Source organism: Loxodonta africana, chromosome 1 (genome assembly GCF_030014295.1).
Source record: "Loxodonta africana isolate mLoxAfr1 chromosome 1, mLoxAfr1.hap2, whole genome shotgun sequence".
NCBI classification, from domain to species: Eukaryota; Metazoa; Chordata; class Mammalia; order Proboscidea; family Elephantidae; genus Loxodonta; species Loxodonta africana.
Window position 1 is genome coordinate 97,208,482 of NC_087342.1, and position 18,810 is coordinate 97,227,291.

General features: G+C 44.3%; 1 pseudogene; it reads left to right on the top strand.

Annotated features, from left to right (window-relative positions):
• Positions 1-8,771: 8,771 nt before the first annotated feature.
• Positions 8,772-16,865, top strand: LOC100665266 (mamu class II histocompatibility antigen, DR alpha chain-like; annotated as a pseudogene).
• Positions 16,866-18,810: the final 1,945 nt, after the last annotated feature.

Genomic DNA, 18,810 nt, shown 5'->3' on the forward strand with positions numbered 1-18,810 from the left:
GAGCGGCCCTGTGAGTGCAGGAGCACAATGACATACACTCACCACAAGGTGGCGAGAAACCCACTCACTGGAGGAGGACACGAGCCAGGCCTAAGGCGAATACAAGTTATTTGGGAATAATATAAAGATTTAACAAGGACTTTTTTTTCCCCTCAGTACTCACTCGGTATATGCTAAGTTCTTTATATTACTTCATTTTATTTGTTGCAACAGTCCTGTGGTGGGCACCATCAGTCTCCTTTAGTGTGAAGAAATGGAGGTTGTGCAGCTAGTAACTGGCAGCACTGGATCTGAACCCAGTCAGCCTGACTCCAGACTCCGGGTGGGCAGTGGTTAAAGCGCTTGGCTGCTAACGAAAAGGTCTTCTGTTGGCACCCACCACCCGCTCAACACTACAGGGGAGAAAGATGTGGCAGAATGTGGCAGTCAGCGTCCCTAAAGCTTTTCAGCATTGGGAACCCTGCGGAGCACTTCTACTCTGTCCTGCAAGGTCTCTCTGAGGCAGAATCATTGCACCTCAGTGGGTTTGGTTTCTTTTCAGTTTGGCTCTAGATTAGTCTCTTAACTCCTGAGGTCACAGAAGGTCAGAGCTGCAAGGCCCTGTGGAAATCCAGTCCTGTGCTTCCTAAAGCTGTCTGACTCTACAAATCACCTGAGGCTCTTTTAAGGAGAATTCCAAATTCCAGTCCCCAGGTCAGGCACAAAATTAGAATCTCCCAGGAAAAGAGACTTCTGAATATATGTGGTTAAATGAGGCCCTGTTTTAGAAACATGGATCTGCTCCCAGAGCCAGAGGGTGACCGGCCTAAGGTCACAGAGCTAATCCCTCCAATCTCTTAATACCCTCTGATCTAGAAGCCAGGCCCCAAAAGAAAGATGAGACAGTGCCTGCCCAGCCCTGGAGGGTGGTAGTAGCAAGGAGGGAGATATGTCTTTCTTCATCTTTTGAAAGACTGTGAATACATATTGTGTGGATTTGATTAACATTGCCAATTTCCCCCCACAACAAAATTACACGAATAATTTATGAATATACTTTTCCCCAGTAAGTGTACTCAATTTAGGTTTTATTATTTTACTTATTTTTTTGTACTTAATTTTTTTTTTAATTCCATGGTGTTTAAGTTTGTATTAAAATTGTTTAGATCACAGTTGTTGCTATGTTTGAGCCCATTGTTGTAGCCACTGTGTCAATCCATCACATTGAGGGTCTTCATCTTTTTCTCTGACCTCTACTTTACCAAGCATGATGTCCTTCTCCAGGGACTGGTCCCTCCTGATAACATGTCCAAAATAAGTGAGACAAAGTCTTGCCATCCGTGCTTCTAATGAGCATTCTGGCTGTACTTCATCCGAGACAGCTTTGTCGTTCCTCTGGCAGCCCGTGGTGTATTCAATATTCCTCGCCAACACCGTAGTTCAGAGGTGTCGGTTCTGCTTCAGTCTCCTTCAGTCATTGTTCAGCTTTCGCAGGCATGTGAGGCCACTGAAAACACCACGGCCTGAGTCAGGTGCATCTTCCTCCTCAAAGGAAGATTTCTTTACACTTTAAAGAAGCCTTTTGCCTCAGATTTGCCGAATGTAGTACATCATTTGATTTCTTGACTGCCTCTTCCATGGGCATTGATTATGGATCAAGTAAAATGAAATCCTTGACAACTTCACTCTTTTCTCCATGTATCATGATGTTGTTTATCGGTCCAGTTGTGAGGATTTTTTTCCTTATGTTGAGATGTAATCCTTACTGAAGGCTATAGTGTTTGATCTTCATCAGTAAATGCTTCAAGTCCTCTTTGTTTTCAGCAAGCAAGGTTGTGTCATCTGGGTGATGCAGGTTGTGAAGGAGACTTCCTCCAATCTTGATGCCACATTCTTCTTCACATAGACCAGCTTCTCTGATTAATTGCTCAGAATACAGATTGAATATGTATAGCGAAAAGACACTACTCTGATGCATAGCTTTCCTGATTTTAAACCATGCAGTGTCCCCTTTTATTGTTTGAATGACTGCCTCTTGGTCTATGCACAGGTTCCACATGAGCACAATTAAGTGTTCTAGAATTTCCCTTCTTCACGATGTTATCCATAACTTGTTATAACTCACACAGTAGAATGCCTTTGCATTCCCAATTTATTTTACCAAATAAGACAAATTCATATTTATTGTTACAGTAATCAGTACAATTGGTAGGTCCATTTTTGAGGAAGAAAAAATAGCTTTTTGAGCTTCTGCCCTGATTGTTTCTGTTTATTCACCATAAGCTTTGTTCTCCTGCCTCAGTGGCAGAGGAAGGAAGAAACTTCAAGTTCTCAAATGGAGGCTCTCAAGGTACAACCTGTTGCCGTCAAGTTGATTCTAACTCGTAGTAACCCTATAGGACAGAACAGAGCTTCCCCATCGGGTTTCGAAGGCTGTAATCTTCACAGAAGCAGACTGCCACATCTTCCTCCCATGAAGCAACTGGTGGGCTTGAATCATTGACTTTCAGTTAGCAGCCAAAATGTCAACCACGTTTAACCTCTGCATCACCAGGGCTCCTTGTTCTCAAGGTGGAGGGATGGAATTGGTGCCCGCTCACGTAAAAACTGCTGTTCATTTCAGACTCATATCTTTTTGCCGTGCCCCCTATTTGTCCTTCAGTAGCCCTGACCCTCTAACTCTAGGGTCACTCCCCTTGTGATGGGACAAAAAGGGTCAGTGAGAGGCTGGGCACAGACTTTCCCCCTTTCCTGGCCCACCAAAAAGAGCCCTGTAACTGCTGCTCCAATTTCTCCTCCACCCCTCCTCCCTTCCTGAAGAAGACTGGGTCTCCCCTGCAGGAGAAGTGGCTATGCTGAGCTGGGTGTGGAAGAGGAGAGATTTCTTGCTGTGAGATGGAGACTGAAATCAGCGGCCCAGAGCAGCTCCAGGCTCAGAGGGAGAGGGACAGGAGAGGACATGGAATTTTGATTAGTTTGCCTGTGGACTGTGTATAAGAACCCTTTAAAGCCCTTTGAGTGACAGGACTAAAGAATGAAATTCTTTTTTAATTACTCTAGCTTATTGAGCTGCACTTCCTGAATCAGATACTATTCTTAGACTGAATCACATGGGACTGAGCTTTATTAGGGTTACACTCTTATTAATGTAGACTTGGGCATGTGGCTCTCAAGCATCTGACACCCTGCCATCTTGGTTTCCTGACATTCTTGCCACCCAACACCATGGTCACACCCTGCACACTGTCATCACCTGAAACTGCTCCACCTGAGATGACAATTCAGGCATCCCACTCTCTGATGACAGTCTCTACCCTCTGGGCCTTACTCACTCACCTCCACCACACTTCTCCTTTGACCCCATTAGGACTTCCAGCTCATCGGTCCCAATTCTTCTAGCCAGACATCTTTCCCTCTTTCTTTAGACAGGAAAACCCACATATTGTTGATGTAGCACCTGGATCCAGCCATTCCTGAAACTACTCCCTGGGGTTATCTGATACATGACTCACTTTCTGAGATATGCCAGTCTGCGTTGGCTTCTGTTGTTTGAAACTGACAAGACTCATACAGTGTCCCTCTGCAGCACTAGACAAGGTTTTCCTAAATATGGTTGTTCAACAGTCATGTGGAAGAATTTTTTTTCCCTTAAAATCTTTATGTGAAGTGTAACCCATACAGAACAAAATGTGTACAACTTAATGCATTATTATAAAGCAATCACTCCTGTAATCCTATCTAGGCCAAGAAAGAGAACATTGTCAGGCTCCAAAAGCCCCCCACCTGCTCCTTTCCTGGCACAAGCCCCCGCCTCCCTTTAAAGGGAACCAACCACCCTGACCTTTATTGTAGTCACTTCCTTGCTTTTCTAGATAATTTCAACCTAAATATGCTTCCCTGAACACTATGGTTTAATTCTTCCTGTTATGCAGATTTAGGAGCCCCGTCGCTTAGTGGTTAAGTGCTATGGCTGCTAACCAAGAGGTCGGCAGTTTGAATCCGCCAGGCGCTCCTTGGAAACTCTATGGGGCAGTTCAACTCTGTTCCCTGGGGTCACTAGGAGTCAGAATCGACTCGACGGCAGTGGGTCTGGTTTTTTGGTTTGGTGGTGCAGTGGTTAAGCACTCAGCTGCTAATCAAGAAGTCAGAGGCCTGAAGCCACCAGCTGCTCCATGGGAGAAAGATGTGGCAGTCTGCTTCTGTGAAGATTACAGCCTAGAAAACCCTGTAGGGCTGCTCTACTTTGTCCTATAGAGTCGCTATGAATCAGAATTAACTCCACAGCAAGGGTTTTTTCCATGGAGGTTTATGAAATGAAACTATGTATTAATCTCGTTGTTGTTGTTAGTTGCCATTGAGTAGGCTCCATCCCTTGGGGACCTTGTGTGTAACAGAAAGCAACATGGCCCGGCCCTGCCCATCTTCACGATTGTTGGTACATTGGATAATGGATGTTTGCAGCTGGTCTCATTGTCAGTCGTTCAGTATCAGCAAATATCACAAAAGCACCTGAATGGCACAGAGTCTTGAAGCCTTTACTCTGTCTTTGTCTTTAAGGTCCAGGTTACTTTAAAGAGTGAGCTGTTCACCAGTCATATTCTGGTGACTTCCAGCCTGAAGGCCTCATCTCCCAGCCCTGTGTCGGACAATGTCCTGTTGTTGTTCATAAACTTCTCAGTGGTTGATTTTCAGAAGCAGATCACCAGGCCTTTCTTCCTGGTCTGTCTTAGTCTGGAGGCTCCACTGAAACCTGTCCACCATGGGTGACCCTGCTGGTATTTGGAGTGCAGGTGGCATAGGTTCCAACATCTCAGAGACGTGCAGGTCACCACACTACGACAAAGTGACAGACAGGTGGCTACTAATCTTAACGAAGCCAAATTTGTCAGCATTTTCATTCCTGGTTGGTGCATTTGCGTCATGAAAAGAAATCTTTCACTATCCTGAGGCTTTCACTCTACATTTTTTCTTTTACCCCGTCCCTGGATGGCACAGACTGTTACCTGCTGACCCACTAACTGAAAGGTTACAGAGTGTAGTCCACCCAGAGGCGCCTCAAATAAAGACCTGACAATCTGCTGCTGAAAAATCAGCCACTAAAAACCCTGTGGAGCACAGTTCTGCTCGGACACACTCGCGGTCGCCTTGAGTCAGAATCCATTCGACAGCAACCGGTACTTATGTCTTTGTTCTCACAGCTCTGGCTTTCTGGTCTTTGTTATAAAAGGTCTTTCTGAATATATAGTTTATATTTCCTGAATATTGTTTACATTTCTGTGTTCAACCATCTGGAATTTACTTTTTATGTGGTCATGGTAAGATATAGGAGCCCTGGTGATGCAGAGTTAACAGTTTGGCTGCTATCCAAACGGTCTGTAGTTCAAATCCACCTGCTGCTCCTTGAAAGGCAATCGATAGGGCACTTCTACTCTGTCCTGTAGGGTCACTATGGGTCAGAATCTAGTGGACGGCAATGGATTTGGTTTTTTGGTTTTTTGGTAAGAGGTTGGGGGTTCTCACTGAATTGAAATTCCACTGTTGTTATACATTAATATATCTTGGGATCTGTTCTGTACTCTATTCTGTCTCACTGACTTCTTCATCATTTTCTTGAACATTGGTGGACAGATGTGGCAGGAGGAACAGTTCTGGATAGACCCGCCCCTCCCCGTGTCATTGGCCAGACTTGAAGGACAGGTGGCCCAGATTACGGCAGGCTTCTAGCAAGGCCCTCTGACTACAGAGATAGCATTGTTGCTTTTCTCTGTAACAGCCTCCCAGCCCCTCACAGTTACCCCCTCTGCTGCCCACCAGCAGGACTAAACCCATTACATCCTTTAATCTGTTTATTCAGTCCCCACAGGAGTTCCCAGACTCCCAGGTCACCTCTCTTCCCTACAAGTAATCCCCATCTGTCCCTGTTTCCCCTTCTCTGATCCCATCTCCCACAGCTCCCGAGAACTCAGCCTCCTAGAACTCCACTGTGCTGCCTAGAACTCAGAAAAACTCATGGCAACCCCGTGTGTGTCAGAGTAGAACTGTGCTCTGTAGGGTTTTCAGTGGCTGATTATTTGGAAGCAGATCACCAGGCCTTTCTTCTGAGGTGCCTCTAGGTGAACTTCAGCCTGCAGCCTTTCAGTTCGCAGATGAGCCCACTAACCATTGCAGCACCCAAGGACCCAGGCATGGGAGGGGCCCCAGAATTTGCTGTCTTTGAACATTTCCTTCGCCTTCTAGCTCTTCTGGAAACCTGGCTCTCCCCAAGGACACTGCTTCCTCTCCCACTACCGCAAGTGGTGGCTGTTTTCCCCCCTCGTTCTCCTGCCACTGGCCGGGAAGTGGGGTCAGTGGCCTCCTTACTCCTCATTATGTCGTCCAGAATATCATCTTTCCTCTTCCCCCAAACCCCCCCCAGATTTCAGTTTCCTGCTCTTTGACAATACCATTGTCGCAGACATTTAAGGACCTCAGGCCCCTGAGTGGTGTAAATTGTTTGCACTCTTTTCCTAACCTAAAGGTTGGTGGTTTGAACCCAACCAGTGGCACTGTGGAAGAAAGGCCTGGCTCTCTGCTGCTGTAAAGGTTACAGCCAAGAAAACCCTATGGAGCAACTCTATTCTTTAACACGTGGCATCTGCAGGAGTTGAAATCAGCTCAACAGCAGTGAGTTTAGTCTTTAGTTGGGTCACTCCTCATTCCTTGAGGATTATAGCACCCGACTCACCACCATTTCCACTAGCACCACTCCTGCCATAATTGTCGATGCTGTCAGTGTCACATAGACGATCCTTCCCGCCCCCTGGCCCCTCAGTCCCCTGACCGCTCTCCTCGGGTGATCCTGTCCTTCACCGTACATCAGGTATGACGTCATGATCAGATACGACTTCACGGTCAGATATGACCTCATGGTCAGGTATGGCCTTATGGTCAGGTATGACCTCATGGTCAGGTATGGCCTCATGGTCAGGTATGACCCCATAGTCAGGTATGACCTCGTGGTCGTTTTCATGCAGTTGAAGTCATCTTCATCTGGCAGGTCAACTGGAGGTGGATGACCTAAGATAGTTGGCCAGTTGGTGCTGGCCATCAGTTGGGCCTGGCTGTCCATGTGCCCTTCTGTGCTCAAGGACGTAGGGCAGGGTGTATCGGGGCAGCAAGAGAAAGAGTGCAAGCCTCAGACCTCTGGTGACTTGGGCTCAGAACTCCCACAAATCCACTTCTGCCGCATTCTGTTGGTCACAGCATGCCACATTACAACTCGGATTTAAGGGGTTGAGAAATAGACTCCAGCTCTTCATGGGAGCAGCAGTAGTCACTCTGCAAAGGGGTGTGCATTCAGGGATAGGAGGGATTTGTGGACTTTTTTTTTTCCTTCGCAATCTACTGCAGTGTGTTAGCTTGTAGCAATTTACTTGATTGAGTGACTAAAACTTGCACTCAATAATGGCCTACAGGCTGTGGAAAACAGATTGGTGGTTTCTCAAATAGATAAACACAGAATTACCATATGACCCAGCAACCACTCCTACGTGTATACCCAGAGAATTGAAGCAGGGACTCAAACAGATGCTTGTGCACCAATGTTCACTGCAGCATTACTCCTAACAGCCAAGTGTCCATTCCCAGGGGACTGGATAAACACAACGCAGTACATAGATACACTAGAGTATTGCTCAGCCATAAAAATGAAGTTCTGATGCATGCTGCCAAATGGATGAATGTTGAAAACATTATGCTGAGTGACAAAAGTCAGTCACAAAAAAACAAATACTGTGTGATCCAATTTATATGAAATATCTAATGAAATATCTAGAATGGGCAAATGCATAGAGTCAAAAATTGATTAGTGGTTACAAGCAGCTGGGGGCAGGGGAGATGGGGAGATATTGCTTCAGGGAAACTGAGTTTCTGTTTGGGGTGATGAAAAACTTTTGGCCATAGATAGTGGTGATGGTTGCAGTCAAGTGGTGACTACAAGTAATGTCACTGAATTGTACACTTAAAATGGTTAAAATGATACATTTTTGTTATATATTGTACTACTATGAAAAAGAAAGAAGGAAACAGATTCCACGTGTTGATGGTGCACGCACAGGGTTTGAGAGAATTTCTTGGGTTTTTTTGTTTTGTTTTTCTCAATCTACTGCAGTATGTTAGCCTGTGCTGCTGGTAGAGGGGTCAGCATTTGACCTGGTTGATTGACTAAAACTTGAATTCAACGATGACCTACAGTCAGGGAGGTTGAGATGCTGGAACTCTCTGAAATAACATAGAAGAAAGGGTCCAAACATGTAGGAAGATAGAAACATTGAAGTGAGTATATTAAATGCGACCTGCACATTCCCTCCACATTACACCCCCTGAGAAGTCCCTGAAGACACAGCCAATCCTATGGCATTGGAAATACCTTAGGAAGGGGAGTACCAGTGTCCTTGAAAAGCTCTGTGCTGGCTGTTTCCATTGGCCAGGGGTAATGGTGGGAGAGCCACCAGTGAGATGGGCCTCACATATCTGTAAAAATGCTGGAATCCTGGGGTCGTTGTTGGGTGCCATCAAGTTGATTCCTACTCATAGTGATTACCTGTGACAGAGTAGAACTGCCCCATAGTGTTTTCTTGGCTGAAATCTTCATGGAAGCAGATCACCAAGTCTTTCTCCCACAAAACATCTGGGTGGGTTCCAAACGCCAACTTTCTAGTTAGTAGCTGAGCTCTTAACCATGTTGCCATCAGGGCTCCTTGGAATCCTAGAGAAACAGAGGCCAAGTGTCAGCATTCACCTCCAGAGACATAATGGGCGTTGGGAAACGGTAATCAGAAAAAGCCTATGAAATGCTTTAACCTACAGGGATTTCGATGGTGGCTAATGGACAATGGTGATCCTAGGAATAAAATAGATGGTCAACCTACTACAATATTACTTGATCTATAGACAGAAAAACTTCAAGTCTGGTAGCCAGACCCCTGAGATAGTTGCCACAATAACAGTTGCAGCCTCCTACCCAGTTTCTGGGCCTAATTTTGTTCATAGACCTAGAGCCCATTTGATTGAATCGAGGCCAGGTTTCCCTTGAGGCAGGACCTTGTACAGTTCCACAAACATGTCCTGTAAACTTTTTGCCACACTTGCCTTAAAGGACCCTACGTCCATTTATTAGGGTAAGGGAAAGGGACATTCTCAGGATTTTTGGAGTTTACTAGATAACTGGATTTTAATTGTCATTCATTCATTTATTACTGTGGAAAATATAAGGTAACAAACCATTTTCCATTTCACTAATCTTCTCAGGTACAGTCTAGTGACATTAAATATGTTCACCATGTTGGTCAACCATCATCATTCCCAAAATTTTCCATCACTCTTAACAAAAGCTCAGTGTCCCCAAAATGTTGTGTCTTCCTTTCCCCCTCCCCCCTCCTGCCCCTGATAGCCACTAATAAATTTTGTTCTCTGTACACTTTTTTTTTACGTATATACATTAGCCATGGAAACCCTGGTGGCACAGTGGTTAAGTCCTACGGCTACTAACCAAAGGGTCCACAGTTGGAATCCACCAGGCGCTCCTTGGAAACTCTAGGGAGCAGTTCTACTCTGTCCTATAGGGTCGCTATGAGTCGGAATCAACTTGAGGGCACTGGGTTTGGTTGTTTTCTTTTGTTTTTTATTTTTTGGATACATTAGCCTGTTCTAGATATTTTCCGTAAGTGGGACCATGTAATATCTGTCCTTTTGTGATCAACTTATCTCACTCAGCATAATCTTTTCAAGGTTCATGCATGTCATGGCAAATATCAACTTTATTTCTCTTTATGCCGGAGTACTCTTCCCTTGTGTGTGTGCCACATTTTGCTCATCCACTCATCTGTTGGTGGATATTTAGACGATTTCCACCTTGTGGCTATTGTGACTACTGCTGCAATGAACATGGTTTTACAAATATCTGCTTGCATTCCTGCATTTAATTCTTTGGGGCATATGCCCACGAGTGGGATTGCTGGACCATATGTGTAAAAATGGGGGCATGGGAGGTCCGACCTCCTCTAACTTCACGGGGGAGGAGAATCGTTATCAGCACCAACAGCCCAGGGCTGATTCCTTTGAGGTGGCAGCCAGACACTCCCTCCTTCCAAACATTACACACTTCTGACACCAACCTTCCCTCCCACAGCTCTCTCTACTTCTGTGCTGAGTTCAATAGCTCCTGCAATGGCCACACAGAACTCACAAACTGTACTTACAGTTTAGTGGATTATTAGGGTAGTAAGAGGTTACAGTCCTGGTTGAGGAACACTCAAGGTACTGTTCTTTGATCAGCATGGCCTGTTTCCAGCTGTGCCACAGACAGGCTTTTCTCTGGCCTTCAGCCCCTACATCTTAGACCTCTTGGGCTGGCTCAGCCTTTGCCCTTCTCAGGCAAGTGTTACAAAGGTCTTTCAGCTCTGCCAATAAGTGCCTGGAGGCACCTTGGGAGAAAGACCTGGCAATCTACTTCCAAAGGTTACAACAACTGAAAACCCTGTGGGGTAAGGTTCTATTCTGACACAAAGGTCTCCATGAGTTGGAATTCACTTGATGGTAATTTCTTTTGGCATGTGAATTCTGTCAACATATTGTGAGCACACACATTGTATTGAAGATCACTAGAAAGGAAGGTCAACAAAGGGCAACAATGTACCCAAGGGAGACTGGGACCACAGAAATGCTGATATCAGTTACACCTAATTATTCCTTCTTACAAAGTGATGTTGGAGCCCTGGTGGTGCAGTGGCTAAGACCAAAAGGTTGCTAACCAAAAGGCCAGCAACTCGAATCTACCAGGTGCTCCTGGAAATCCTCTGGGGCAGTTCTACCTGTCCTATACGTTCACTATGAGTCAGAAATGACTAGACCTCAACTTGGTTTTGTTTTGTAAAAGTGATAATCCACCCTGTGGTGCTCTTACAGTGATCTGAAGTCACTGTTATATAGTAATATTTCCCAGAAAGTAGAAAAATGACTAAAGATTTGAGGAATCTGGTATTTTTTTTCTGCCATCTGCACAACAAACTTTTGCGCTATTGTGAAGAGGTGTTTTGAAGAAGTATTCTTCATCCAGAGGGACTCCCACAGAAGGTCACCTGAATACTGGAAATGAGCAAGTAGTGTCCCAGCCTTTACACCCATGGTTGCAATTGTAGTTTCCATTGCCCAGGAAGAGCTGCATATGGGGATGCTCACCTGAAAAGATAGAGGCTCTTAGGTTGGAAAGGGAAGCTAGAATATTTGTGTGTGTGTGTGTTTCGAATTACAAATGTTCCATTAATCCCTAGGTTTACTAATATACAGCCAAACCTTAAAAAAACTCATGTATCTCTGAAGGCTGAGTAAAGAAACAATCCCCATCCCACATACACAAACCATAGAGCATGCATACTTTCCAATTACAGGTTTCCATTTTCAGGTAGATTATTCCCTTGGTGTTGATTATTCTCAGTATCAATTATTTAGAATACAGCAGGTCCTATAATGATATTTCCAATCTAAGGAGCATTAAGATACAAAAGTACATGCAATGCAAACATAATGCTTCCCAGACAGATGTCTATGGTGTGATGTAGACTAGGTAAATGTGTGATCTACACCACCAAAAGGTCTCAATCTCAGCTTTCTGGGTATTTCAGGCTCCAGTTGTATTTTTCTTAAGTACAAAGCAGACTCTGACCGTAAATAATGAATAGTGCTTGCTGGAGACCTGATGTATACTAGTAATTTACTTACCCTGTCTCATTTAACGTTCAAAACAAACCTATGGAAGAAGCAAAACCACCACAGAAGTATTATTAGAAAACTCTACTCGAATAGGTAGAATATTTTGCTCGAGACTGCTCAGCAAGTGGGTAGCCGAATAACAGTTCAAGATATGATTTGATCCCAGAATTCAGAGCTCAACCTGTTAAGCAATGTTTCCCTCTTCCTAGAGTAAACACTGTTTCCCTTTTCCTAGAGTAGGCAGTGTTTCCCTCTTCCTAACAGTGTTTCCCTCTTTCTAGAAAAACAATGTTTCCCTCTTCCTAGATAAACAGCATTTCCCTCTTCTTGGAGTAAATAGTATTTCCCTCTTCCAAGAGTAAACAGTGTTTCCCTCTTCCTAGAGTAAATACTGTTTCCCTCTTCTTAGAGTAAACAGTGTTTCCCTGTTCCTAGAATGAACAGTGTTTCCCTCTTCCTAGAGTGAACAGTGTTTCCCTCTTCCTAGAGTAAACAGCGTGTCCCTCTTCCTAGAGTAAACAGTGTGTCCCTCTTCTTAGAGTGAACAGTGTGCCCCTCTAACTAGAGTAAACCTTGTTTCCCTGTTCCTAGAGTAAACCTTGTTTCCCTCTTCCTAGAGTAAACCTTGTTTCCACCTTCTTAGAGTAAACCTTGTTTCCCTATTCCTAGAGTGAACAGTGTTTCCCTCTTCCTGGAGTAAACCTCATTTCCCTCTTCCTAGAGTAGTCTTTCTTTCCTGTCTTTTCAGTGACCTCTTGCTTTCTTCAGGGATGATGTCCTTGATGTCATTCCACAACTCATCTGGTCTCCGGTCAGTAGGGTTCAAAGCATCAAATCTATTCTTGAGATGGTCTCTAAATTCAGGTGGGATATATTCAAGGTCATATTTTTGGCTCTCATGGACTTGCTCTGATTTTCTTCAGTTTCAGCTTGAACTTCCATATGAGGAATTGATGGTCTGTTCCAGAGTCGGCCTCTGGCCTTGTTCTGACTGATGATATTGAGCTTTTCCATCGTCTCTTTCCACAGATGTAGTCAGATTGATTTCTGTGTGTTCCATCTGGCAAGGTCCATGTGTATAGTCACCTTTTATGTTGGTGAAAGAAGGTATTTGCAATGAAGAAGTCGTTGGTCTTGCAAAATTCTGTCATTCGATCTCCAGCATTGTTTCTGTCACCAAGGCCATATTTTCCAACTACTGATCCTTCTTCTTTGCTTCCAACTTTTGCATTCCAATCGCCAGTAATTATCAATGCATCTTGATTGCATGTTCAGTCAATTTCAGACTGCAGCAGCTGATAAAAATCTTGTATTTCTTCATCTTTGGCCCTAGTGGTTGGTGTGTAAATTTGAATAATAGTCGTATTAACTGGTCTTCCTTGTAGGCTTATGGATATTATCCTATCACTGACAGCGTTGTACTTCAGGATAGATCTTGAAATGTTCTTTTTGATGATGAATGCAACACCATTCCTCTTCGAGTTGTCATTCCCAGCATAGTAGACTATATGATTGTCCAATTCAAAATGGCCAGTACCAGTCCATCTCAGCTCACTAATGCCTAGGATATCTATGTTTATGCGTTCCATTTCATTTTTGATGATTTCCAATTTTCCTAGATTCATACTTCTTACATTCCAGGTTTCGATTATTAGTGGACGTTTGCAGCTGTTTCTTCTCATTTTGAGTCGTGCCACATCAGCAAATGAAGGTCCTGAGAGCTTTACTCCATCTACGTCACTAAGGTCAGGGTTGTATTTTTTCACCATACCTATTTAATCTGTATGCTGAACAAATAAAACAAGATGCTGGACTATATGAAGAAGAACGGGGCATCAGGATTGGAGAAAGACTCATTAACAACCTGCATTATGCAGATGACACAACCTTGCTTGCTGAAAGTGAAGAGGACTTGGAGCACTTACTAATGAAGATCAAAGACCACAGCCTTCAGTATGGATTATACCTCAACATAAAAAAAAAAAAAAATAAAGAAAACAAAAATCCTCACATCTGGACTAATGAGCAACATCATGATAAACGGAGAAAAGATTGAAGTTGTCAAGGATTCATTTTACTTGGATCCACAATCTACAGCTATGGAAGCAGCAGTCAAGAAATCAAAAGACACATTGCATTGGGCAAATCTGCTGCAATGGACCTCTTCAAAGTGTTGAAGGTCAAAGATGTCACTCCAAAGACTAAGGTGCACCGGATCAAGCCATGGTATTTTCAATCACATCATGTGAAAGCTGGACAATGAATAAGGAAGACCGAAGAAGAGTTGAAGCCTTTGAATTGTGATGTTGGCAAAGAATATTGAATATACCATGGACTGCCAAAGGAACAAACAAATCTGTCTTGGAAGAAGTGCGGCCAGAATGCCCCTTAGAGGCAAGGATGGCGAGACTGCATCTTACATACTTTGGACATGTTGTCAGGAGGGATCAGTCCCTGGAGAAGGACATCATGCTTGACAGAGTACAGGTCAACGGAAAAGAGGAAGACACTCAACAAGGTGGATTGACACAATGGCTGCAACAATGAGCTCAAGCATAACAACAATTATAAGGATGGTGCAGGACCGGGCAGTGTTTCGTTCTGTTATGCATAGGGTCGCTGTGACTCGGAACCGACTCGACGGCACCTAACAACAACAACAGAGTAAACACTGTTTCCCTCTTCCTAGAGTGAACAGTGTTTCCCTCTTCCTTAAGTAAACCTTGTTTCTCTCTTCCTAGAGTAAACCTTGTTTCCCTCTTCATAGAGTAAACAGTGTTTCCCTCTTCTTGGAGTACAGTGTTTCCCTCTTCCTAGAGTAAACAGTGTTTCCCTCTTCCTAGAATAAACCATGTTTCCCTCTCCCTAGGGTAAACCTTGTTTCCCTCTTCCTAGAGTAAACAGTGTTTCCCTCTTCCTAAGCAGTGTTTCCATCTTTCTAGAAGAAACAGTGTTTCCCTCTTCCTAGAAGAAACAGTGTTTCCCTCTTCCTAGAGCACAGTGTCCTGAGAAACACATGCCCAACAACTTGACCTATTCGTGTTTTTAAAGCCTGGGTAAAAAGAGTGAAAGAATATTTCTCTTTTGGGGACCCATGCTGCATTTCCTAACTGGGCTTTATTTCTCAAGTAGTAACATGGAGCCAAAAACAACTTCACAAGTCTCTGGCTTTTTGGCCTTCATCACCTACAATCCACCTTCTCTGATTCTGCCCCCTTCTATGTCTTCTCCAGCACTGTTCAACAAGCATATTCTTTACTCAGGCCTCAGCTTTCCAAGCTCACTCCTACTGTCCCTCACTCCTCAGTTCCACTGGGCCCTAAACCTCTCCATCACCTCCTGCCCACATGTATGTGTCTCATGCCCTGGGTTCTTCTTCACCTGTCTCTCCTCATCCTCACCCTAACTCCCTTTCTTGTCTTTTCAGAGGAGCATGTGACCACCCACGCCAAGCTCTATTTGAGCCCCAATCAATCAGGTGAGTTTATGCTTGACTTTGATGATGATGATATTTTCCATGTGAATATGGAAAAGAAGGAGGTGGCCTGGTGGCTTAAAGGATTTGAACGTTTTGCCAGCTTTGAGGCTCAGCGTGCATTGGCCAATATACCTGTGGACAAAGCCAATCTGGGAGTCATGATGAAATGCTTCAACTGCACACCGAACATCAATGGTCCCTCTCTGTTCTGCTTTCCTAGATTTTGGATCTGTAGCTTTAAAATAAATGTTTCAGCTCTTTGTGTCATATTATTGTGACTGAATTTTCCGATGGAGTTACATGGCGTCACATGGGGTTGCCATGAGTTGAAATTGATTTAATGGCAATTAACAACAACAAGAAACTTGTCATAAGCAAGCCCAACATTACCATGCCACAAGCCCAATGGATTTGTTTCTTCCTTTATGTGCACATGTCTTGTCTATGCCATCCACAGTCACTCACAAAAGTCACAACCCTGAATCCATGGGCTGTGGAGGAAGCCAGGAAGAAGGTTCTTGGATATCTTACACCTCAACTTTGGTTCAAGTTCCAGGGTGACAGTGTCAGAGATTGTTATCTGAGACCATGGCATAGAGTCCCCATGACACAATTTCAACTGCACTTTTAACATACTTTGGACCACATTTCACTGAGGGAGGAGAAGGAACAAGTCTCAGCATAGAAGCCTAATTTCTGTCATGTACCCACTCCACCAGAATCTCTGGAATGGACACTGCTTTTGAACAGCCCTGCAGAATTTGTATAACCCAACATCCTCATCTGTTTTGTTGACAAATTCTCCCCACCGATGCTCAAAGTCACATGGCTTAAAAATGGAAAACCTGTTATAACAGGAATTTCAGAGACAGTCTTCCTGCCCAGGAAAGACCACTTTTTCTGCAAGTTCTACTATCTCCCCTTCCTACCCTCAACAGGGGACTTCTGTGACTGCCAGGTGGATCACTGGGGACTCAACAAGCTGCTCCTCAAGCACTGGGGTATGAACCATCCTTCAATCTTCTTTGTTTCATGTTTTCCTCAGATGATGCATGTGTCTGGTCCCTTGGGACCCAGAGTGCCATAACTGCTTTGCACCATTTGGTAAAATCCATATACCTTGTCTTCTGCCATTACTCAGCTTCCCCCTATCCAGTCTGCAATTCCTTGAATCTGTCATTCTATTTTCTTCTTTAATCTATTAATAACTATTCTCTTGACTAAGTAACTTACATTTTCTACTAAGTGCTTCTCCCTACCACCATTCATTGCCCTCTATTCTCTTTTATTTTTTCCCGAGAGTTTGAAATGCCAAATCCCTCCCAGAGACAACAGAGAATCTGGTGTGTGCATCCTGGCCTGGTTGTGGGTGTGGTGGGCATCATTGTTGGTACCATCTTCATCATCAAGGGCGTGTGCAAAGGCAATGCTGTTGAATGCTTTGGGCTTCTGTGAGGCAACTGGAGGTGGCTTTGATGTGGTCATAGGAAGATACATATGGAGTTTTCTTACTGTGTTATTCAGAGTGGGCAAGAGGATATGCTGTGCCTTTAAGGGAATGTGGTTCTCGATTTGCTTTCCTAGGACAGAGTCAGACAAGGGTATCATCTGGCATCCCAAAACTCCAGGGCCCCTCATTCCTTTCTACAAATTAGGCACTGGAAATTATCTCCAGTGCCTAATAGCATTGTTTCACATTAGAATACCAAGTCCAGTGATCTAGGAAAGTCAGCAGCAAGATCTGGGCACTTCCTGGCTTGTTTCCTAAAGGAAGCTGTCAGTTTGGCAGCATTTCCTGAGATTGGTTCTTTGGTGTTAGCATAGATTCACTTCATGCAAGAGAAACCTCATAGAATCCAATGCCTGTGTTAGCTTCTGCCATCATAGGAGTGGTGTTGGATGCTCTAAAAGAAGGTCGCACCTGGCCTGTTCATTCATGCTCACCTGGACAGTATGGTACAGCAGTTCATGTCAGAGGACTTATATTTACTAGTGGTCTGATGATCTTAAGAGACTTTCCCAAAGTCAAAAAATTAAGGGAGAAGAGGAAGGAATCTGATGAATAGAGCTCAAAAGAGTCATGTTAAACTTTTTAGTAACTCTGTTATGGGCTTTCTTAGAGAAGATCAGTGAAGAAATTTCTGCTTTAATAGCTTTACAATGTCAGCAGGACTCCAATTTTTCACCTCTGTGAAGACAAGCATTCTTAAGCGCTTTCCAGCCTAAGCATCCACCCCAAGAGCGATGATGCCTTCCCCTGATATCCCCATGCTCTAGCATCTATTGGACTTATCTCTTTATTACTCCTTCTTGTATCTATTTTCCCTCCATTTCCTACCATCATTTTGCACCATGCAATGTACCTGGAATAGACCCCATAGGATCCTCTCTCTGCCATGGAATCTTCTGAACATTTCACAGGGTCACCTCTTGTAAACTTACTGCTTGACGTTTCTCCAAACTAATTTTTTTCTGAATATTATAAACTATTGGGTGGGTCTTAGGTGGAGTTTTCAGTGTCTGATCCAGTTCTTCCCAGAGGCGGGGAATATATGTTATTCTTCCACCCTGAAATGTCTGAATGTTGAATATATATTATAAGCTTTGGAATTAGTCATAAATATCCACTTTCGTTAGGGCTTGGTATACTTCTGAGTATCTATAGACAAACCAGTTGCTGTAGTCCAGTCTGAGCACAGAGCTGGCACACATCCTTACTATGAAAGAGGAGGTGGGGCCATCTAGGCCCTAACCACAGGCTCAGGTCCGAGCAGGGCCACCTCAGAGGCAGAGAGGCTCTGACAACTCACCATCTCTGGAAAGGACTCTCGGGCTGCTGGGAGTCCTGTAGGAGCCCTGGTGGTACACTGGTTATAGCGCTCATCTGCTAACCCAATGGTCAGCGTATCAAACCCACCAGCCACTCCATGGGAGTAATACCTGGCACTCTGCTTCCATAAAGATTTCAGCCTTGGAAACCCTATGGGGTAGTTCTATGCAATTCTGTAGGGTCAGTATGAGTCAGAATCAGGTCGACGGCAATGGGTTTGGTTTAGGGAGTCCTGTACGGGCAAGGCTGCCTGGTGCCCCAACCCAGCCCCTTCTGCCTTGAACTTTTTTCAAGGGACTTGACATTTCTGAAGGGGGCTTGTGATGGGCAGGCTATTGGGGCAGGGGGAAGTGGCTCTGTGATTGCAGGAGCACAATGACATACACCCATCACAAGATGGTGAGAAACCCACTCACCTGGGGAGGACACCAGCCAGGCCTAAGGGGAATACAAGTTACTTGGGAATAATACAAAGATTTAACAAGAACCTTTTTTTACCCCTCAGTACTCGGTATATGCTAAGTTCCTTACATATTTCATTTCGTTTCTAGGTGCCATTAGTCTCTTCAGAAGGTGAAGAAATGGAGGTGGTGCAGCTAGTAACTGGCAGCACTAGGATTTGAACCCAGTCTGACTCCAGAGCCCTAGTGGACAGCGGTTAAAGCGCTCAGCTGCTAACCAAAAGGTCTTCTACTGGAACCCACCACCCTCTCAGCGCTACAGGGGAGAAAGACGTGGCAGTCATCTTCCGTGAAGATTTACACCCTCGGGAACC